The sequence below is a fragment of the Nothobranchius furzeri genome, chromosome 5 (assembly GCF_043380555.1).
Source record: "Nothobranchius furzeri strain GRZ-AD chromosome 5, NfurGRZ-RIMD1, whole genome shotgun sequence".
In the NCBI taxonomy this organism is placed as follows: domain Eukaryota; kingdom Metazoa; phylum Chordata; class Actinopteri; order Cyprinodontiformes; family Nothobranchiidae; genus Nothobranchius; species Nothobranchius furzeri.
Window position 1 is genome coordinate 9845598 of NC_091745.1, and position 24353 is coordinate 9869950.

Below are 24353 nucleotides of genomic sequence, written 5' to 3' on the forward strand. Positions count from 1 at the left end.
ATTCTAATGAAGCATCAGAGATAATGGCATACATTTTTTGTTGTTAAGCAGTCGAAAAGCTGTGCATGTCTCTCATTTTGAAAGTTTTGGGATTTTTTTCATATTCGAGTTCTGTTTGGTCCAGTGTGAACGGTTGAGCTTGATGCGTTCTGGAAGCATAGTACCCAACAGCTACAACAGCGGCTGCATGGTACGCTTCATGTACGCTTACAATATACGTATTTGTCCTTAAAGTAAACTGTCTTTAAGCATTTTCTGTTACTAAATATGAGATTATATTGGAAAAATACTGATCTAACTTGAGAGACATGATACAGTTGAATACTTGCATTGTGATTCATTCAGATTCCTAAGGCTTCCCGGGGTCATAAGGTTTGCTGAGCGGACCAGGAGGGACTTGGTAAGTTCAAATCACAGGTCAACGGTCTGCATGCATGATTTAAATACATCTAAATGGCAGATGGCAAAAGCAGTAAAGCAGAAGAGACAGCGAAGCAGGGTGTGTATGAGTGAAAAATAGCTTGTCTTGTCTCTAAGATTACTTTTCCTCTTAAAACATTCACTTCATCTATGTCTGTCCTGCTCCCCACTTGTTAATGGGAAATAGCTCTGTGCACGAGCGGTGGGAAACCACTCGATGCCAGCCCTGTCTGCATTTGTCACACACTGTCTCACACACACACACACACACACACACACACACACACACACACACACACACACACACACACACACACACACACAAAATACTTTTCATCCTCCATATCCAGAACAGCCAGTGGCACTAGGAGGCATTTACGACCCCAATCCATATTTCAATTTCTCTCCTCTCATGCAAACTAATTCAATACTTGTTGCTTTTCCTCACAAGCGATGAGCAATGTGAGAAATGAGCCTCGTCTCATGTTGCATCCATAAAAGGCCCAATCAAGAGACATTTTTGTGCAGTGACTCTGTCCATGTCACTTATGTCTAAGCAGGCCCTCACAAAGGCTGACTCTCGAAAACCAGCATCTAAAGACAGAAAACTCATTTTGCAGCAAAGCAGATTTCTTTATTTCTATATCTTTTTGCAGTTTTGCAGACACCAAACTTAATTCTTTTTAAATAAGACATATTGTTTGTGCCTTTAAATGTAGCTCAACTCTTTATGTTTTCTAATTTAATGAATCATTCCTTGGACAGAAGGACCCACTTGAATAAGCAGCTCTTGTGTTTTTCTGTATTGAGTTTTTTAAGTCACCAAACAAGAAACAGAAACACCAAAGCTGTCAGCTATGAAGTAACAGCTTATATTTCATCCAAGAATGCAGAAAAAAGCATCCATAAAGTGAACCCAAACTCAAAGGACTGAAGTCATCAGCAGAAGAAAATCTCCATTCACACACTGAGTTTTTTTTTAAAGTTAACAAAATTCCATTTCTTCTGTAATTCTGCACAGACTAAAATAAATCTGAATATTTTCAGACTTACAACAAAATCAACCTTCGTGTCCGGCAGCTTCATGAAGAAAGCAAAGCTCCGCATCACCCGAACATTATCCAATCAACAACTGAAAAGGTCCAAACTGGAATTGCAAATTGTTGGATGCACCTAATTTTGTGAAAATAACAAACCCTCTGTTGTATGTGCATTTGCAAGTATTAAATCAATCATCTTTTACTTTTAAAGCACTTTACACATGCAAAGTGCTGTACATGATTATGACCAAATCAAATAAAAGCACAACACCAACAACAAAACACAAATTAAAAATATAAAACAGCCCAATGATTTCTGATCATCTGAAATTGAGGCCAAGTTAAAAGGTTGGGTTTTTAATGCCTCAATAAGGAATTTCCCCCTTTAAAGAGAAAGTCACCCCCTACCAGAGTCTTACTCCACTCACACTTCCTGTTTGAAATATGCAGCAAAGGCCGTTGCCTGGCAGACTAAGAGGGCGGAGTCGCTAACACATCCACACACACAGGCTCACAACAACATTGTGACATCATAATGTACCAGCTAACGTCATAGTGTACCTCTTAGTCAATAGCTGAAGACACTGACAGTTTTAGACAGAATATTTCAATTTTAACTAAGATGCACTAAAGTGCCAAGTTTCTGACTGCACATGTTTACAGCATGACTAGATGCTCACTTATACAGTTTATCAGTAAAAGAATGTTAATTTGGGGGTGACTTGTTCTTTAAAGTGAGGGTCAATGCATGGGTGGAGATGTATTTCATCCACACTTCCTGTTAGGAAAATGCATCTGAAAGAGGTGTCGCCTGGCGGACCGAGAGAGCGGCACTGAGGCGGTGGTAGACCGCTCTCGCGCACTCGCACGCGCTCACACAAGACTTACCGCTCAGGAGAAAAGCAGACAGATTCTGAAGCATTCTGGAGTATTTCCTGTTAAACACGATCATTGGATAAAAAAGCGGGAGGAGGGCATTTTTTTTCAAGGTGTCAAGCGGCTCTGAGCGCTATGTGTCATATCGGCGGGCGAGTGGCTGAGCCAGGTGGAGATGAAGAAGAAGAGGAAAATATCATTTCTATAGCGCCTCTCAAGATAAAAATCACGAGGCACTTCACACAAACAAACAAAAAATGTTAACATATAAAAAAACATTTAGAAAATGTTTAAAAAATATATTTAAAATGAGCAAAAATAGGCAATTGGGATTTAAAAGAAAAAATGTTAAGAAAGAGAGAGAGTGAAGGAAAGAGGGAAATCAGTGGACCCTGAGGAAGGTGGAATAGGTGGGGAGAGCAGAATAAATAGAGAGTGGTGAAGAAGGTCATACAAAAGCCAGCATGAAAAAGTGAGTCTTCAGCTGCTTTTTAAAGGAGACCACTGAGTCCACTGATCTCAGGCTCAGGGGGAGAGAGTTCCAGAGTCTGGGGGCCACAGCAGCAAATTATCTGTCACCTTTGGTCTTCAGCCTGGTGTTGCACAACCAGTAGGCTTTGGTCACTGGACCTCAGGGATCTGCTGGGGGTGTAGAGACTGAGAAGATCACCAATGTAAGATGGTGCTTGTCCATGTAAGGCCCTATAGACCAGAACCAGGATCTTGAAATGAACCCTAAAGTTGAAGGGTGCGGCTGCCTCACCTGGAGACCAGCGCGGTGCAGCCACGTAGTACTTTGCTGATAACGTCACGTTTTTCAGCTTAGCCATCAGCCACAGCTAGTTCTACATGAATGTGGAGTAGAGTTTTAACCTGAAGATGGAGATACAATTGTGGTTTTGGGCTGAAATATTAAATTTAGAGCAAGTTGCATTCAACTGCCACACTAATGATTACACATGTGTACAGCACCATTAGACATTCATCTATACAGGTTATCAGCAAAAAAATGTTAATTTAGGCATTAATTGCTCTTTAAGAAATTATGCTAGCCTAAAAATCTAGATCATCAGTAACCAAAACAAAAATATTTTGCTCTGTAGGTCGGTCTAGCCATGATCCATAGGATATCCATTTTTTGTTCTTCTTTTACATAGTTTAGTAAAAAATAGTTTTTGAAGTGAGGCCACCAACACCGACAATCTCTGATGATGGCTAAAGATAGTAGCTGAGACATGTCAGGTAAAAAAAAAAAACATTTTTTTTTACTAAACTGTGTAAAGAAAGAACAAAATACGGATGAAAAAAATAAACACAGAATGAATGTATAAGATGCTCCTTAGGAGCCTCAGAAGGTCTACCATTGGCCATTGGCTTTATGTGCTTCTGTTTTGGGCTCATTCTGTGACCTTCATAGAGTGAGACCCGAACGCTCTTTATGCCTTCAGTTAACAAGTTAACTAATATTTACTGTGAGTGGATGGATCTAGGTGGATGGAATGTGATGTATGGTGCCTATGTGTGAATATGATGTTATCAGAACTTTTGTATCTAGAAGAGCTGAGTTATGGGTGTAAAAGGGAAAGAATTTGGTTTGCTTTAAGCTATGAAGTTGATTCTTATCAAAAAGGCATCAGACGACTTCACCCTTTGGAAGACCCTCTTCGTGGATACAACGGTCAGAGAGATCGGATGACCTCTGGCACCGAGGTTGTAGAATAACAGTAGCACCGACTCTCCAGTCCAGAGATGTTTTCCAGGTCACAACAGATGGATGGAACCGTGGCGTCTAACGAACTCTTAAGGAGTCGGAACAATATCAGCTTTGTTCTTCAGGAACCGTTTGCATGTCAGCAGTAGGCAGCTTGCCAAAATTGTTCAAGGTTAAAGAGTTTTTGCTCCGGACGGCTGTTCCGTAGCTCTTTCTCTAGAACGAATGCTGGATGATGAGAAGCTGGAACGCGACTCTGACTGCTGAATCACCGTAAGTGATTCTATTTTAATATTCTCATGTTATGATTTACTTGGCCAATCAGAGCGTGCCATGTTAAGGGATATTACCAAGAAAACTTCAGACATCACGCCTTCTTGAGATACCGGATGCCAGGGGCGGATTAAGAACTGAAGAACATCCGGGGCTTAACACACACACACGCACGCACACACACGCACGCGCGCGAACACACACGCGCGCACGCACGCGCACACACGTGACACGCACTAGTCAACATCATATATGTCTTGTACCACATAATTTTTAATCTGAAGCTACATATTAAGCATTTTCAGGGCAGAGTATTGTTCCTGTTAGTGTTGAGTGTGAGATGATAGTAAATATTCTCGTTCTTTCTCCAACAACTTCACCTGATAGTAAGCTAACTTTAGGCAAACCAGCAGCACAACAAATATTTTCAAATAAGACTCACAAACCTGAGTCAACACCAGTCTCATTACAGCTGGGGTTCTGTCGCGGTACTTTTTGTCTAAAAAAACGTCCTTATGTCCATCTTCACACATGCGTTTCAGGCAGAGACTGTAGAAGAAGCTGGCTGCTGAAGGGCTTCTTCTTCAGTGGTGGAGGCTCAGGCAGGCTGTATACAAACTACTGCCAGCTGCTCCCTCTCTGTTGGACTTTGGTACTGCATGTTACTTCTGCGATTTAGATCCAGGGCTTATCATGAAAGATCCGGGGCTTGAGCCCAAGTAGCCGAGCCTAACGCCGCCCCTGCCGGATGCTCTGATTTGGGGTAAAGAAATGTCTGTGTCATCAGTTTAACTTAACTTTAATTTGTCCTTGTGTCTGGTGCAGGTGACGATTGCCTTATCATATCAAACATTACTGATTACCATATACCGTATATAAATCCATGTAATACTTCATTTCATACTTTCAGTAATTCAAGCACAGATCAATCAAACTTATTGATTTAAGCACAGATTAATGAAAACATCATTATTGTTTTTATACGAATGATTAACTCATATAAGCTGAAAGCAGCCACTCTTATAACAGTCCACTCCGGCCTTGATATCCAGGCAGACTTGTCACAGAAGGGCCTTGAGAAGGGAACAGTATTGTTGACACTTTGTTATCATGTGTTCCAAGCTGCAGAGAGCCCAGGCTGATGGAATAGCAGGATCCGGTTGCTGCATGGTGGCGCAGTTTTGAGCACTGTTGCTTCGCAGCATGAAGGCTGCAGGTTCGAAACTCGGCTGCGGCCTTTCTGCGTGGAGTTGCGTGTTCTCCCCATGCATGCGTAGGTTTCCTCCGGGTACTCCGGTTTCCCTCAATTGGGCTGTGCAAAACCACCCTTGAGACTAATTGCACAAGTCTCTATCAAATGTGGCATATACCAAGGAGACACTCTGTCCCAATTGCTGTTCTGCATAGGTCTGAACCCCCCTCAGCCAAATATTCAACAAGACTGGCTATGGATACCAACTCAAGAATGGAACCTCAGTCAGCCACCTCTGCTACATGGATGACACAAAGATGTGTGCCAAGAGTATAGACTGGAAACCCCAAGGTCAAAGTGGGTAACGCCCCCTTAGGTGGTTGAGAACGAGAGAGGCAAGCTCTTGTTGGACTTCCAGATCCAGACTGACAAACTGATGATGGAGAACCAACCGGACATTGTGGTGGTGGATGTACAACAGAGGACAGCCGTTGTGGTTGATGAGGCAATACCAAGTGACGCAACATCAGCAAAAAGGAACACGAGAAACTAGAGAAGTACCAGGGCCTCAAAAAAGAACTTGAGAAAGTCTAGAGAGTGAAGACATCAGTGGTACCCGTGGTCATCAGGGCACTCAGGGCAGTGCACTCAGGGCACACTTGCAACTGTGATGTTGCAAGTGTGATAGTCTAGCCACAGGGGGCGATATGGGGCTGGGTGGCCTTTCTTTAACCCTTTAAAGGGTCATTTTAGCACATACTGGCTCAAGAAAATTATTTAAAAATGTGAAAATGTTGCAAATTGGCCCGTTAAATGGGATTTCAATTCATTCCATTTTTAACCATCCTAACGTTAAAAGGATGATTGTGGCTGGCTTTAATAGGGTGCATGTGACAGCTGCTTTCATGTGACAGTCATGCATATGTTTTTATCACAATTTAGTCATAATGTGTTTTACTGTAACTAGTTTAATAGATAATTTGGTCACTAACTCACAAAGTTGTCTCACATTTGTCACGTTTTCTGACAGAACGTGGAAATCAGTCATGACTTTTTTTATTTTGAGAGAAAAATTTTAATGAAAATTTTTATGAATATGTTTAAAAGCCAAACAACCTGAGAGTAGGACCTTACAACTCACATGAGGACCTTGAGTCTTTGATAGATAATTTGGGAAATCCATGCTTCTTGGTTTTATTTTGTTACCAACACTCACAACTGACAGATAAAGCTTCACAAAAAATATAGGCTTCCTAAATTCTTCTCCTGTTCCCCCAACTAGTGCAGAGTCTTCAACATATGAACATAGTGTACTTTGTTTTTTTCTGCTTCGTTACATTAAGAATACAGTTTATTACTAATGGAATATGTAAAAGCGTTTTCTGAGAACAGCAAAATTAGGAAAGAATGAGAGAAAAAATGATCAAGTAACAAAAATAACCACTAGAAAGGTAAATCAGTTTAATCCTATTTTGCAAGTGGTTGCCATTAGACTGCTCTCAATTACTAGAAATGGAGTGGGTGATCGCACCAAATCTCAAAGCACCTCGTTTTCCCACTGAAATGTTGCCGCCAAGAGGGTATATCTGCAGCCTTCTTTATAATCAGGACTGTGAGAAAGGTTTAGCTTTGTCTGAAGGTTCTGGTCTGCCTAGAAACTTAGTTAGTAGAGCCAAAAAGACTAGTGTGCAGCGAAAGACAATAACAGGTAGACATAGATGCAAGTTTTAAAGCAATAATCAATTTATAATCACACTGCTGTGGATACGAGACACTCAAAGTATTATTCCTCTATGGCAGAGGTAGGGAATCCTGGTTCTGGAGTGCTGCTATCCAACATGTTTTAGCTCCAACACACCTGATTGAATGGTTGATTCACCTGTTCACCAATGTATCAAGCTCTGCAGATGCCTGTTAATCACCTGCTGATTTTAATCAGGTGTGTTGGAACAGGGAAAATGCTGGGTATCTGCACTCCAGGACAATGATTGTCTACCCCTGCACTACAGGATTAAGCTTGCTAAAAAAAAAATTCTATGAGGTACACTGGCTGCTAAAGATGTAAGGAAATATTGATACATAGAAATATGGCGATGTTGTGTTATGATGCTGAATCAATAATTGTTATAAATGTATGATTTTTTTATTGAGAATTTACATGCAAACGTCTACTGTAATTCTTTTGTGTGGTTCAGTTCAAACTCTGTTAGGTGGCAGCAGTTTCTACCAACTTTATTCTGATGGAACAACAAGATCTTGTCATGACACTAGTTGCGTCTTGGACGTATCTAGCCTGAGCGTTCCAATTAAATTCAATCTTAAAAATCGCAAATATCCTCTAGCTGTTATTATCTCACTATAATGTGTCATCTTTGCTGTATTGTGATTAGGAATGTTCGATATTGGCTTTTTTACCAACATTGTATATATCCCCCCCCCCCCCCCCCCACAATAAAAAACAAAAATAAAATAATTTAGGATCCTACCATGAATGCTTAGGCTTCAAACCTGATTTGCCTCCAACAGCAGCTGAATGACATTCTCCTTGAGATAATCCTGATAAACGCTCTGTGATGCCTTTAGGCCAACGATAACTATTAAGTTTACGTATGATGTGAATAAGCTTGTTTAAAAGTTAGTCAATAATACCAAGTGAATTGATGATAAAAATGGTTAAAATGTTTAAGTGAGACATCGCTGTTACAATCTTTGTCATTTTGTTTGTGTGAAACGTAACAGATGGTAAATGGTCTGTATTTGATATAGCGCCTTCTAGAGTCCTGGAACCCCCCAAGGTGCTTTACATCACAATCAGTCATTCACCCATTCACGCACACATTCACACCCTGGTGGTGTAGCCACAGCTGCCCTGGGGTGCACCGACAGAGGCGAGTCTGCTGTACACAGGCACCACCGGTCCCTCCGACCACCACCAGCAGGCAAGGTGGGTTGTGTCTTGCCCATGGACACAACAGCGACAGACTGCGCGGAGCTCGAACCTGCAACCATCTGATTACGAGGCGAACACTTAACTCCTGTGCCACCGTCGCCCACAGAGTGAGTGCTCTCTACTCAGACCTATCACTGACATAGTTTCTGTTTTCTCCGCTCCTGTTGTTTATATTTGGGCACAAACAGGAAAATAAACAGACAATGAACACGCTGATTTTGCTTTATACATTTGTACCGTAGAGAACATTTGTGTTTGTAACTATCAATGTGTTTCCAGACTGTTTGGGTGTGTTAAAGTTACTTAGGTGATAAAATGTAAGCTGCGTGAGCGTACACAAGCTAAGCGAGGCTAATTGCTAAGCGCAACGATGTATGAATTAGTAATGTATTTTTCTGTTTCTGTATATTCTAGTTAAGCTGGTAAAACATTCATAACAATCTTCATTTAAGAAAAGCTAGCCTTGGGTGAAGATTCTTGTGCTTGTTTTGTTGTTTGCTGGCTAGCTACACACTGCTATCTGCTATAGGGACAGCAGATCCTCACTACATAATGCAAATTCCTAATTATTAACAATTTGTGCCAAATTAAACTAAAATGCCTCAAAAACTAAACCTCAGATCTGTCGTGTTTTGGCATTTCGAGAGAGTGGTGATGAAGCTGAAGAGTTTCATGTATAATATGTGTATGGTATATAAAAGTTGGGTCACTAAAGGAATAAAAACTGATACCGATATTTTTTGATATTACATTTTAAGGCCGATATCAGCCAGTAATATCGGTGGACCGATAATGTCGGACATCCCTAATTGTGATATGTTGTATTGCCAGATTCTTGCCAATAGACACCCCTGATGGCTGCTGTTTGTTTGAACCGCATGTCAAACACCAACATTTCCTTATTTACCTGAAGTAGCTGGAAGGGACAACGATGAGTGATAACACCTAACCAACTCTTAAGCCTGGCTTTACTTTTTTCTCCTTTTATTGACCCAGCTAAAAGGAGACGCAAGCAGGTAATGGCGACAAATTCAAGGGCTTAAATGACAACAGCTTTACGATGCCTGAGCGGCCACTATGACTCCATTCCTGTCAGATTCTATTAGCTTGGCCTCCACAATGCGCTGAAATCTGCTCTTGGCCCACTCCCAACATTTACAGAAGCACCTCCCGTAAATAAACTAAATGACTGCATCTTGTAGTTTATGAAGAGGGGACTCTGGGCAGCTCCACTGTAAAGAACACCTGACAAAGTGGCTGAGGAGTTTAGTATTCAGTATTATTTAGTGTATTCAGGTCAAGCTGAATGGACTGGAGCGAGATGTTGACATGCGTTGTTGTCAGAGTTTAAATTTGACTGGTGTTTAAGAGAATACAAGCAGTCAGGTGAGAAGAGCATTTTAAACCAAGACAAGTGGTCTCACTCAGTTTTACACACACACTCATGCACGCACACACACACACACACACACACACTTCTGTAAACAGTAGAAAAGTGTGTCTGTCTGCCAGCTGCCAGGTGAACATCTATGGAAAGGCCAGCTGTCTAATAACTGCTTTTGATGCACGAAGCTCAGATATTTGAAAAAGAGCCTCTGGCCCGTCCCCTCCAAACACCTAGTTGTAAACCAGATCTGTGTTCCTCTTTCTCAGAACTTATTTTGATGGTGTACCTACAATTATTTTCCCAGCATGGAAAACTTCATTTTATCTTCACAAGTCTCACTGATTCAAACTTGCTTTTCCTGCACAATTTTGCAGCCAGTTCATTAAAATAGGCGCACAAGTTTTCTCTCAACATGGCAAAATAAGCTATAAGCTACAAACCTATGTTGTGGTAATGTAAACCTGCTTTGTAACAAAGTTCCCAGTTCTTCTGGGGAAAGAAGCCTTCAGAGTAAATAAAAAAATACAACTATATACAGAATGAGTGTAATCTTGTATTTATAGCTCAAAATAGACTGAGTTTAAACCATTTTGGGCATTGGCAGGTCAGAGCTGTATAGGAATCCTTAACACAGACTGTCTGCCTTCATTCAAATCCAAACTCAAAACCCACCGGTTCAAACTGGCTTACTCCCTCTAGTGAACAAACCATCCATTTTGTCATACAAATATGTTCTTTTTTATATAGCGAATCTTATCGTAGTTTGATTCACAAGTTTTTATCATTTTTTTGTAAGGCGAACATGGCTTTTGAAAGGCACCTATAAAATAAATCTATTATTATTATTTTATCATTAGGAATTGGAAATCGGTATTAAAATTAATCATTAAATTAGACAATGACGTGTTATGCATACTGTAGGTATTTTGGTCTATGGTCTCACTCTTGTTAGAAAATCTTTGGAAAATAATCCATTTCCTTGAGCATCAAATAATGAAAGCGATAATCTGTTCATCTGACTTTAGAGAACACAAGAATATACAAATAAACACACAATATTTAATAATACATTCAAAACGTCGAACAGTCAAGTACATCTTATTTAATAGCATTCAAAAACCCTGCGTACATAGTTCTGATTGATCATTTGTAGACATTTAACCTTGATGTAACCCACAGTGCCATAACACACTGACACTTAACTCCTGAAACCCTCTAAATTAAACGAGTCTGTGGTCAGTGTTAGACCTCAGCTATTGATAATGTCTGTGCTGCTGATCAATGTGCTGTAGTTTTTATTTCTACGGCACAGCCGACACTTGGAGCCAGCCCTCTTTATCTGGGGAGTGTTCCTTTATACTAAATGTGTTGAAGGAGATTGTAGTTTTGCAAAAGCATGAGACACTTGAACACAATTACTGTAAATAAGTTCTCCTTGGCAAGTTTTTAACCTCGATAGAGTCTTCACATTCCTTAGGAAGATGGGAAACAGCAACCAAGTCTCTAAAGACATTAATGTTCATGGAACTATTTCTTATAAACACCTTCAAGAGACAGTCTTAAACTTATGACCTTTCAAAAAATTATTTATTAATAATTATAGCAAAATATTTGGATATTTTATCTTTAATTCCAGCTTGCAGGCAGCACTCTTCCATGCAAACAAATGTTGTTTTTTTTCCACTGTTGTTTTCTGACCTGCTGTGCATGCAGTACGACTCTGCTGCTACAGGAGACCCGTAACAACAGCATTATGCTACAATAGCAGACATCACCAAGGTGAACGCAAGCATGAAAGACTGTTTGCTACAAAAGTTTCAGACAAAACAAACACACACACGCACACACACATTCGAGTGCAGTTTTTTAAATCTAAAGGAAAATAACAGATCATTTCATTTTCTTATACGCTATGGAAAAGGCTTAGAAAAAAATTATGTGTCTTTTGGGAAGCTGTCAAAAATAACGAAGTGTCTCTGAGTTTTGCAAAATCTGGAAAGTAGGACAGTGTAAAAGTGGTTTGCCTTTGACATTTAAGATGTTTGGTGTTTCAAGAAAGGCAGAGACAAATTAGTACTGTAGAAAGTATTGGCCTAATAAATTATAGGCTGAATATGCAACTATTTAATAAAAAGCAATATTTTTAAATAAATAGTACCACTGCTAATAAACAATCAAACATTTATCTCGGGGTGTTGTTCATGATCGAGTAAAGATGGAGCATGTGATCGTTAGGTGGATTGGTGCTGCGTCTGCAGTGATGCGGCCAATGAACCAGTCTGTCGTAGTGAAGAGAGAGCTTAGCAAAGCCGAAGCTCTTGATTTACCAATCGATCTACGCTCTAACCCTCACCTATGCTCATAAGCTTTGTGTAGTTACGAGAACACGGACACAACACAATCGGCCAAAATGAGTTTTCTTCGCCGGGTGGCTGAGCTCTACCTTAGAGACAGGGTGACAAGCTCGGTCATCTGGGAGGGGCTCAGAGTAGACCCGCTGTTCATAGCTAACCTGACATCCCGACAACTGGAAACTTTGTTCTATTGTTGCAACTACAACCTTCGATCACTACATGTCGCTTTGGTATTCCTGGTACATATTCATCATTTAATGTAAATAATAAATAAATATTATATGACCCTTAAATTAAAGCACAAAGTTGTAAAAGATAAGAATACATAACTACATTTTAGCAATATTTTTTATAATGTCGTCGTCGTCTTCCTCCGCTTAACCGGGTCCAGGTTGCGGGGGCAGCATCCCAACTAGGGAGCTCCAGGCCGTCCTCTCCCTGGCCACCTCCACCAGTTCCTCCGGCAGGACCCCAAGGCGTTCCTGGACCAGATTGGAGATATAACCTCTCCAACATGTCCTGGGTCGACCCGGGGGCCTCCTGCCGGCAGGACATGCCCGAAACACCTCCCCAGGGAGGCGTCCAGGAGGCATCCTGACCAGATGCCCAAACCACCTCAACTGACTCCTTTTGATCCGGAGGAGCAGCGGTTCTACTCCGAGTCCCTCCCGAATGTCCGAGCTCCTCACCCTATCTCTAAGGCTGAGCCCGGCCACCCTACGGAGGAAACTCATTTCGGCCGCTTGTATCCGCGATCTCTTTCTTTTGGTCATTACCCAAAGCTCATGACCATAGGTGAGGATTGGGAGGTAGATCGACGGTAAATCGAGAGCCTGGCTTTCTGGCTCAGCTCCCTCTTCACCACGACAGATCAGCTCAGCGTCCGCATCACTGCAGACGCCGAACCAATCCGCCTGTCGATCTCCCGATCCCTCCTACCCTCACTTGTGAACAAGACCCCGAGATACTTAAACTCCTCCACTTGAGGTAGGACCTCTCTCCCGACCCGAAGTTGGCAAGCCACCTTTTTCCGGTCAAGAACCAATGTCTAAGATTTGGAGGTGCTGCTCCTCATCCCAGGCACTTCACACTCGGCTGCAAACCTACTCAGCAAGAGCTGAAGATCAGAGCTGGATGAGGCTAGGAGGACCACAGATTCTCCTGCCACCAAACTCGACACACTCCACACCACAGCTGCGCCTAGAAATTCTGTCCATAAAGGTAATGAACAGAACCGGTGACAAAGGGCAGCCCTGGAGGAGTCCAACCCTCACCGGGAACAGGTCCGACTTACTTCCGGTTATGCGGACCAAATTCACGCTCCTCTGGTAAAGGGACGAATGGCCCTTAACAGAAAGCCATCCACCCCACACTCCTGGAGCGTCCCCCACAGGGTGCCCCTGGGGACACGGTCATAAGCCTTCTCCAAATCCACAAAACACATGTGGATTGGTTGGGCAAACTCCCATGCCCCCTCCATCACCCTTACAAGGGTATAGAGCTGGTCACAGTTCCACGGCCAGGACGAAAAACACATTGCTCCTCCTCATTGCTCCTATATCAATCATAATATTACACAGAGTGAAATGGTCACTAGATGAAAAATCCCTATATTTTTTATACAATCGTTGATCGTACCGTATTTGAACTACTGTGTTGAAATTTGGGGAATAACAAATAAAACCTATACACATTCAGTTTTCATCCTACAAAAAAAGCAATAAGAACTATAACAAGAAGCAATTACAGTGATCCATCCAACCAATTATTTATCAAATTAAAAACATTAAAATTTTACGACCTAGTAGATTAATTATACTATTTTGAAATGTATGTAGAAAGTCGACATAAAGCATCTTCCACCAAATTTGATTCTAAGATTTATGGAAAGAAAGAGTAATTATGATTTGAAAGGCAACAAAATATACACGATACCAAAACATAGGATAAATATAAAGGAACATTGTGTATCAATATATGGAGTCAAAATGTGGAATAAATCAAGTACCGAAATCAAGAATACCAAAACAATATATACCTTTAATAAACATATCAAAAATGAAATGCTTAGCTCATATGATGCTATGAGATAGACGTATTAATGAAGTAGAGAGAAGGAAAGGGAAAACACACATTGTATGTTCTACTTTGTTTCTTTTTAGCTATTATTTTTTGTGTGTTTTATTTTGCATTATTTGTTTTCTCCTTTCATTAATATAAGAAGAAAAAAATATTTTGTGTACATATTTGTTGTCTCTCCATTTTTTGCCAAAGCTAAAACCATAAACCAGGTCAGACAGCTTATTTTAACTATAATAAATTTGTTGTCATTTGAATTTATTTTGGTTAAGGGGAACAGATAACATAAGTTTTGCTTCTTTCTGTTCATTTTTCATTTTTTGTTTTCGCAAGCCTGTTTTGTGTTTTGTTTTTAATTGTGAATAAATGAAAATAAACTTGAAAAAAAAACTATATACCTGACTCTGTCTGAATTAATACGAAGTGTGTTTATGGTCTCTGAATAAGAAAAGTAACTATAATCTTCTGATTAAATGTTCAAAGATCAATCAGGTTGATATTTCATATTTATATGGAATTATTACATCTGATTGATCATTCTGATACATATGTAGACACTAACGCTACACTTATTAAATTTTTTTTGGGTGTTGATGCCAAATAATATACAGCTGGAGAAGGATTGTTTTAGGATTAGGGTTAGTAGTACCTGAATCTGAATATTTAGCTACGGTATCAGTATTAGCCTATGATATGTGCATAAAATAGCAACAAAAGTCATAATTTCCCTTAAAAGATAATGATCTGGCAGAGTTCCTAATCTGCAGTGCAGTGGACTTTCATCTAGAACACAATTTTGTGTTCAGAAGCTGTCAGGCAGAATTAAACCTGCAGATGTCCTGCACCGACGTAACAGATGGGAGATGTTGGGATCACTGTTTGACAGGATGCTGCAGCTGAGTCCAAGCACATGGCCTAACATGACTTATACACTGAGTTTGTTATTTAGCTATTCCGTTGTGGAACTGTTTCTTCTCAAGATGACTCATTCTAATATTGTTTACATAGCAAACTGTGAGTCAGACCATGCAGGATCAGTGTCAGAAAAGAAGGGTCCTGTTGATGCCCTCAAAAGAGCCAGTGCTCCACCATTCAGCAAAGACTCTACAGAGACCAGCAAACGTCAAGATACCGTTTTTCTGCAGATTCATCACTAAATTAATATAAAGGTTTGTAGAGCATAAACATCTCTGAGGTTAATATTGATAGGCTAACACCAGCACACACACACATCAGGGCAGAAATCACGTAGTCTCCCTTAGTATTCATTTTGTATTCTATATCCTGGAATTCCTCAAGCTCAATCCTGGCTCTTCACTGCTTGGGGTGTCTAAAACTTCCTTTTCCCTGAGATGCCTCTTCTTACCTCTTCAGGTCACCAAGGCCAGGAAGTAAGGAAAACCACATATAATTATAACTGGTGCATGTCACACTAAGCTAGAGCCTGTAAGCACGAGACAGGTGTGGTTAGGGTGTATCTGAAATAAATCATTACAGGAAAAATACTCATTTTAACCCATCATTCATTAATGTAGAGTATTGGACACATTATTTAACACTTTGGATTTAAACATATTGTTCATTTAACAAAATATGATTATATAACACTTAAAAAATTATAAAGTCATTTATGAGCCAGGGAAGCTTTATTTAAAGAGGATAGATAGGAAGTTCTGCGTCTCTTGCAGCCTTGAGGACTCGTGATATATGCAGGATAAGTTACAAATATTAGCTCAAGTTCACAGACATCATATTGGTACCACGGTGCCAGATAGACCTGTATGAAGAGGTTTGGCCTGTAAGTTAAAAGGAAATTTCTGGTCATTTTGATGAAATACTTGGCCATTTGGTATGCTACACAGGCAGTTTGGCCTAATTTGACCCACATATATCTTTTACTAGAATCTGAACATAACAGATTTATTTTAATAAGATTTGTTATATTGTTGTTTCTAAATCAAATGCTTGAGTTGTTTTTTTCCATTGAACTTAAGTCTAAATGGTAATGTTGCATTTAATCCCATTTTTTTCATCATTGAACTGTTACAGAAGTCACAATTCTGCACCGGAGAAGGTGAGAAGTGGCACAACCAAATGTTTAAAATGAACAAGTTTCTCTTCTGTTTGTAATTTTTTTTGACTCAAATCGTGCCACAGCTTTAGAACTGACACACTCACTCTGATGTGTAGCATCAGACTTTATTGCTGTAAACAAAACACATCTCCTTCTGCTGGTCACCTCAAACTTAGAGGCCGTTTACGCGGCATCTGATTACGCTAACATTATAATTATAATGTAAAAACTAGGGCCGGGACTTTAACGCGTTAATTATGATTAATTGATTAGAAAAAAATAACGCGTTAAAAAAAATTTACGCATTTAATCGCAGCTTGCATTTCAAGCGCGGCGGAACCTTTGTCATTGCACGTTTTCCTCGTAGACCGAATATCACTGACGCACACAACAATACACAGTGGCTAATGGCTACTAAAACGAAATAAAAACAGAAAGAAGTTGCCTTGCTTGGACTGATGCAGGATTTAGGAAACACGTCCGCCTCTTTTCTTAACTTGAGGGAAAAAAAACTTCCAGACAACAACGGAGTCCGTGTCACGGACATTTTTCAGAGATCGTCTCTGCTGCGGCTGCCCGGTGGCACTGGAAACTTTACAAAAGTAGCGGTAAGCTATATTTTTGACATTTACGTAACATCTGTGCAGCGCTGAAAGCTCCAGACAGAATAATTCTGTGCCCCAACAGTAGTTTATGAAAGTAGTGAGACAAACGAGAGGCACCTGGCTGCCGCTGGGAGAACGCTCCGTGTTCTCACTACTCTGTAAACAATCACAAACAATGTGTCTTAAAGTTGAAAACAGAAGTTTAAGTTAAAACAGAAACACTCTGAAACTTTTCTGATGATTTTCTTAAACAATTCTGTCGGGGAGTTATACGTTTCTGAGACGAGTCTCTGTCTAAACATCATTGCATGCATTACTATCATTAAGCAGCAGGTGTGCTGAAGCTGTCATCAGCTAAGGGGCGGATGCTTAAGTGCATCAGGGGCAGCGAGGAACGAGGAAGTTGTGATCAGGCTGGAGATCACACCAGATTCGCTGCTGCAGGTGTGAATCTGCGGGTCTGCAGCACCCCCTTCTTAACGTGACATCAGGACTTCCCATGTAAGGAAGGTCCGCTCACCTGTTCGTCAGATCATTATTTCCTCGCCACGATCTTTTATCTTCCCATCATCCTCCAGTCATCCAACTGGAACCAGTTAGTGTTCCTGATCATTCTCAGAATATGCCACGCCTGCTCTGGTGTTAAAAGTTAGTACATTTAAGTCCTAGATCATATTTGTGCCTGTTCTACTGTCATTTTGAAGGATTATTATTTGTGTTTTTACTACATTATGAGCAGAAATGCTAATAAAATCTCCCAATTATACAAACAAGTGAAACTGGAAAAATTAGAATCTGGTGCAAAGTCAAATTTATTTAAGTCATTCATCTTGACAGAGAGACTCTTTAAAGGCTCAGGAACCATTTGCAGGTGTTTTCTATTTGTAATTATACATTTTACTTGATTTGGGTTTTGTTTCATATCACACAGTGACATTTGAATAATTAAAATGCATTTTTTTATTAAAAGCTTTAATTTACAGTAATAACCATGTCTAAAGTTTGATTCTCTGTCTCATAATTTTAATTAAAAGTTTTACTTTGAGAGCACATTTTCCTGAACGATTAAAATGCGATTAATTGAGATTAATTAATTACAAAGCCTGTAATTAATTAGATTAATTTTTTTAATCAAGTCCCAGCCCTAGTAAAAACACATGCAAAAAAAACTGGTTTCTGCAAAAATAGAAAACAATATTAAAAAAATTGTATCGAGAGGCAAGGGCGTCAGTTTGTTTTCAGAATTGCTGGGGACAATAACCATACACTTGAGTGCATTTTAAAAATTGCTGGGGACAATAAAGTAGGCTAGCACAGGGGTCGGCAATCCGCGGCTCTGGAGCCGCATGCGGCTCTTCCATCCATCTGATGCGGCTCTCTGTGCTTGTAAAATAATGAATGGATATTTAAATAAAAAGCTTTATATTTTACTGCATTAATTTTACATCTGTAAGCTAATTCTAAATGTAAAGATTGTCTGCGTAAACCTGAACAGGTCCAACCCGGTCTTACTGTACTGAATGTTTGCACTGATTGCCGATCACGCTTCAACTGAGTTGTCCTCGGTCAGAAGGATTGGCACTCCACAGTGATGTAGTCCAAGCAGTTTTATTAAAGAGGTAGCAGATGACATCAACAGGTGAGGCAATTGCATTCCCATCTATGAATGCAGGTAAAGGGAGTGTGAGTGTGCAGGAGTATGTGGGTGTGGTAATATGATAAACACGCACACCAAGGGTAACTCACACAGGAACGCACGAGAAAAACGCTGATCATCCAACACCTTTCAGCTGTGCTGAACTGCGCTGAACACGTTCCCAACGGGAAGTACAGATACCGAGGTGCATCATGGGTAATGTAGTCTAAACGGTGTTCACAAACATTTTTCCTCTGGAAAGCGGACTTTTAACAGCCGCCCCTGTATTTGTATGGATACAAATACACACATGCTAAAGTCAATCTATTGCGGAACAGTATCATCTAAGTCCTCAGGGACTTTGGGGAGTCCCACTAGCTTAGTCACCGGGCGAACATAGAGACTGTCTTTAACCTTGACTTCGGCAGCCCGAACAACACCATCAGTCCCTGGGAAAACTTGGGAAATGGTACCCACAGGCCAGAGGCCTCTAGGCAGATTAGAGTCTACAATCATAACAGCTTGTCCCACGGTCATGTTGTCAGTGGACTTCCTCCATTTCTGTCGGAGTTGCAGTCCTGGGAGGTAGTTCTGAATGAACCGCTTCCAGAAGTGGTCACTGATGACCTGGCTGTGTATCCATCTTCTGGTCGAAAGAGTGCCTGAGGGGCCGTAGACTGCCTGGGGTAGTGCCGAATCACGCCGCCCCATCAAGAGAAGATTTGGTGTGATGGGATCTGGGTCGGCTATGTCAGCCGATGCATAGCCAAGCGGTTTTGAGTTCAAAATGCCCTCAACCTCTATGAGAGCTGTGAGTAGGACTTCTTCTGCCACAACTTGGTCCTTCAGGACTACTTGCAGAGCTGACTTCACTGCTCTGATTTCCCTTTCCCAGGCTCCTCCGAAATGAGGCGAGTGTGGGGGATTGAAGCAGAAGTTGATAGCCTGCGTGGCTAGTTGCTGCTTGAGGTCAGGCTCCATGTTTTCAAACGCTACTTGGAGTTCTCTATGACCACCTCTGAAATTGGTTCCTTGATCAGACCACATCTCGTATGGCTTTCCTCTGCGTGCGATAAATCTGCGTAATGACATAAGGAAGGAATCGGTGTCAAGACTAGGGAGGAGATCGAGATGCACACATCTAGTTGTAAGACACTTGTAGATAATTCCCCAGCGTTTCTCTCTTCTACGACCTATCTTTATCGTGTATGGCCCGAAACAGTCTACGCCCGTTGACCAGAACGGGGGTTTATAGAGTCTCATCCGTGATGAAGGTAAATCAGCCATCTTGGGTGTAGAAGGTGTGGCGCGCCATCTCCTACAGTCCACACACTGGTGCTGGTGTTTCTTAATGGCTTGACGTCCTCTGAGAATCCAATAGGTGCGCCTTATCTCCGCAAATAGCCTCTCTGCACCTGGGTGAAGGAGCTGGTCATCATAAGTCCTTATGATGAGCTTGGTCAGGGGATGTTCAGCTGCTAATACGATGGGATGAATACTGTCTGGATCTAAGTCTGCGGCTTGACGAAGGCGGCCTCCGACTCTGATGAGACCAGTAAGACTGTCATATTCAGGGGACAGCGTGCTAAGACGGCTGTCTGAGCGGACTGGGCGACTGGTCTGGAGGGCTTTGGTCTCCTCTGTGAAGTTGTCGGTCTGAGCTGAGCGGAGCAGCATGGTCTTGGTTTCCAGTCGCTCCGCGGCTGTAATAGGAGTGTCGGCCGCCCCGTGTAGGGTCCGGTACGTAGCAGCAATCAGCTTATCTAGTGAGGCATACTGCATTGGATCCGGCAAGGTTGGGGATACAGAAGCGTGCCCACAGAATGCAGTCCTCCTGAGCTCTGCTTCATTGCAGGCTGGAAACTCTGTTGGCAGCTTAGGCCAAGTGTCAGTGGCTTGTAATAGGAAAGGTGGACCATGTGACCAACGATTGGGGGCTGTTAGGTCAGCGAGATGTTTCCCTCTGGTGATGTCATCAGCAGGATTGAGCTCAGAGGTCACATATCGCCACTGTTCAGGAGATGTCAGCTCCTGTATTGCACAGATTCGAGTCCCCACAAATACCTTATAGCGACAGGAACTAGATTGGATCCACTGCAGCACCGTGGTAGAGTCTGTCCACAGGTAAATCGACTGTATGGGAACAGTAAGCTCTGTCTGGAGTAATCTGGCCAATTGGGCTCCTGTGAGTGCTGCGCAAAGCTCCAACCGGGGCACTGACACCTGCTTGCGTGGGGCCACTCTGGAGCGAGCCATCAGGAATGATGTGATGATGGGCCGTTGCCGCTCGATTACCCTGAGATAAGCCACAGCCCCATAAGCCTTTTCCGATGCGTCACAGAATACGTGAGCTTCGTATGTCACATTGCTGGAGTTATGAGGAGGAGCGTAGCAACGGGGAATGGTGACATGCTGAAGGTGTGACAGTTCGCCTTCCCACTCAAGCCAGGACTGAAGTAGATTCCCTTCGATGGGCTCATCCCACCCTCTTTCTGCGCTCCACAGGGCCTGTACAATCAGCTTGGCCCTTGTAGTGTAGGGACAAATATAACCTAGTGGGTCATACTGGGTAGCTAGTACCTTGTACACATTGCGCAGCGTGACCGTGGAGTAGGTGATAGGGCGGTGCTTATATCCCAGGACATCTGTCGGACAGTGCCAGCTAAATCCTAAAGTTGACTCTTGTGAGTCGAGACCTTTGAAGTTCAGCCAAAGTTCACAGCTCTCTGATCGAGCTGAAGCGGGCAGGTGAGCAACTACTTCAGGCACGTTGCTCGCCCACTGTCGTATATCAAATCCTCCCTGAATGAGTAAATCTCTCATCCGGTCGATGAGCTGTTTTGCTTCTTCTGGGTTGAACAGAGACTGTAAACAATTATCCACGTAGAAGGCTGTGTGGACTGAGTCACAGATGTCTTTGTGGGTTTCTTTGTGCTCCCTAGCATGTCTCTGTAGGGCGAACGTAGCACAGCAGGGGCTACATGTCGTTCCGAAGGGCAAAACTCTCCACTCATATATGTCTGGGGGCCGATCCGTTTCACAATCCCTCCACAGAAACCGTAGCAGGGGACATTCCTCTGGGAGCAGCCGAACCTGATGAAACATGGCTTTGATATCTCCACTCACGGCTACAGGGTGTTGACGGAAGCGGAGTAATACCCCCAGCAGAGTGGGCCCCATGGGAGGTCCTGGTAAGAGGCAGCGGTTCAGGACGGACCCCTGAAACTCAAACGAACAGTTGAAGACCACTCTAGCCTTATTGTTGTGATGTACTATGTGGTGCGGTACATACCATGACTCAGAAGAGCTATGTGTCTCATCTGGGCTCAGCTTAGCAACATAGCCAGACTCTACTAACCTGTGGATCTCCTGGTTGTATGTATGGGTCATATCAGGGTTCTTGGCCAGCTTACGTTCAGTAGATCTGAGGAGGCCCTTTACTGCTTCAGGGGAGACACACAGACATGGAAAGTCTCTTCTTCTCAGTAGAGGAGTGGCATATCTCTCGACACCATCTACTGGGACTCTGAGGGTCTTTGTTTCCAACATAGCCACTGCCTCTCTGTCCTCCTTTGACCATGTGACCTCCTTCTCTGTCCTATAGGGGGGAACATCTAGTTGCCACAAACGCTTCACATCTTGATGCAGGGCCTCTGCAGGAGAAAGACACATGTTCAGGCACTGCAGCTCCCCCTCAGATGTAGGCATACTACTGGCTGGCCCCTGGATGGCCCATCCGAGCTTGGTGCAGACGGCTACTGGCCCTTTAGATGACCCCCTAAGGACAGGACGGACAGGGGTGATGAGATGAGCATTATCTGAGCCAAGTAGCACCAAAGGTTGGACCTGGTTAAATCCTTTGATCTGGACTTTCTGCAAATGAAGATACTTCTTCTTCAGCTGTTCAGCTGGACATGACTGAGTAGCTAGACTCAGCTGGTCGGCTGTGAATGCATGTGTTACTTTGTACCTCACTTTGGGCTTAGCTCTCGGTGACACCTGAAATGAGACAAAGCCTCCCTTCATCTGGATTACATCTCGACGGATAGTTCGCAGTGCGAGTGTTGCTTCCTCCTGCTCCAAACCTAGAGATTCAACTGCCGCAGGAAGCACAACAGTCTTTTCTGAGCCGTCATCAAGCACAGCAAATGTGTCCAGAGATTTGCCACCATGATGTAGTTGAATTGGTACTACTTTAAGCATGACTCGACCTGAGTGACTTGAATAGTCTAGGTAAACCATACTAGTACTCACTGTTAGTATGTTAGGGTCCCGCTTCTTGGCCTCAACCAGGTCATGGAGCACAGACAAATGCTGGTCACCACAGGTGCTGCACGGCTTCTTTAGAGTACACTGCTCTGGAGAATGTTTACGGCCACAGCGCCAGCATTTGGCCTTCTCAGTAATCGAGGTAGCCATAGCTTTGAGGTCTAGCCCTTTAAATCCATCACAGCCATTCAGATAATGCTCTGTCCCTTCACAGTATGGACAATAAGGTTCGAACTTCTGTCTCTTCTTAGGTTGGACTGTCGGATTGGGAGCTGTAGATCCTCCCCCTGGTCTTAGCTTGGCTTGGGCTGGATTTGGGCCGTAGTAGATGGAAGCAGATTTGCTGTGTGACTTGGGCCCTGCTAAGGCTTTGAGTAGGTTCTTCTCTGGGCGTGGCCTGTCAGAGGGCATGTGAGAGGCTTGTCTGGATAGCTGAAGGACTTGGGATTTCCGTTCAAGCCATTCTGAGAAGTCGTACATATTGTATGTTCGGCTGCTGCCAGTGCGGATGATCCCCCGGGTAATACAGTACTCGATGAAGCTGTCTCTGTAGTTCAGGGGGAGTTTGGTAAGCAGTCTGTCCACATGTGAACCACAATGAAGCTCACTGGCTGCTACTTCATCCATGGTACTGAGAAGCCCGACCAGGCTGGACACGGACAGGGACAGGTCCTCAATAGCTTGAGAGTCTCCTGTTTAATAGGGGGGCAGTTCAATATAGTGCTAAGCTCACTTTGGACTAACTGCCTTGGCTGTCCATACCTCTGCTCTAGCGCCCTCATTGCACTAGTATAGGGAGTGCGGTCGTGGATGTAGCGCTTGGCTACCTGTAGGGCGCTGGGATACTCTAGATGATCTAATAGGACCTGAAACTTGTAATCTTCTCCCAGATTAGAATGTGGCCCTAAGGTGCTGTCCAGCCCTTTCTTTAATAAGGCGAAGTCACTCTCTCTGCCCGTCCTGAAGACCACCAGCCTAGGCTTTGGAATACCATATGAAGATGCCACCATCATCTCCATCAGGTTTGGTAGAGGGGCTCTGGCTGATTCAGATGTGGCAACCCATGGATTATATTGTCCAGCAGAGGAAGATGATGAATAGTCACTTCCTGACGGGTCGGGAACGTGGTGGTTGCCAGCTGGATCAGGCAAAGCTTCAGGATGCAATATGTTGGATACAGGGTGCTGAGCGTCTGCCCACTGTGATGGCTGGGTCACGGGTTCTGGTGGACGTGGAAGTTGGTAGGTCGGATCAGCAGGACGCGGTGGTTGCTGCAAGTACACAGGATTAGCTGGAGGTCTGGCTTGGAAGATGGGAGCAGCTGGATGTAACGTCTGCTGCAGACTCACTGGATCCCCAGCCTGTGATAGCTGCTGTACTGCATGATAAGCACGAGGTCTTGGCTGATTAGCTGAGGCTGCGTGATGTGATATCTGCACCTGGCCTGGCCGGTTTATAAGGAGATGATGTTCCGATCTCTGGTACAC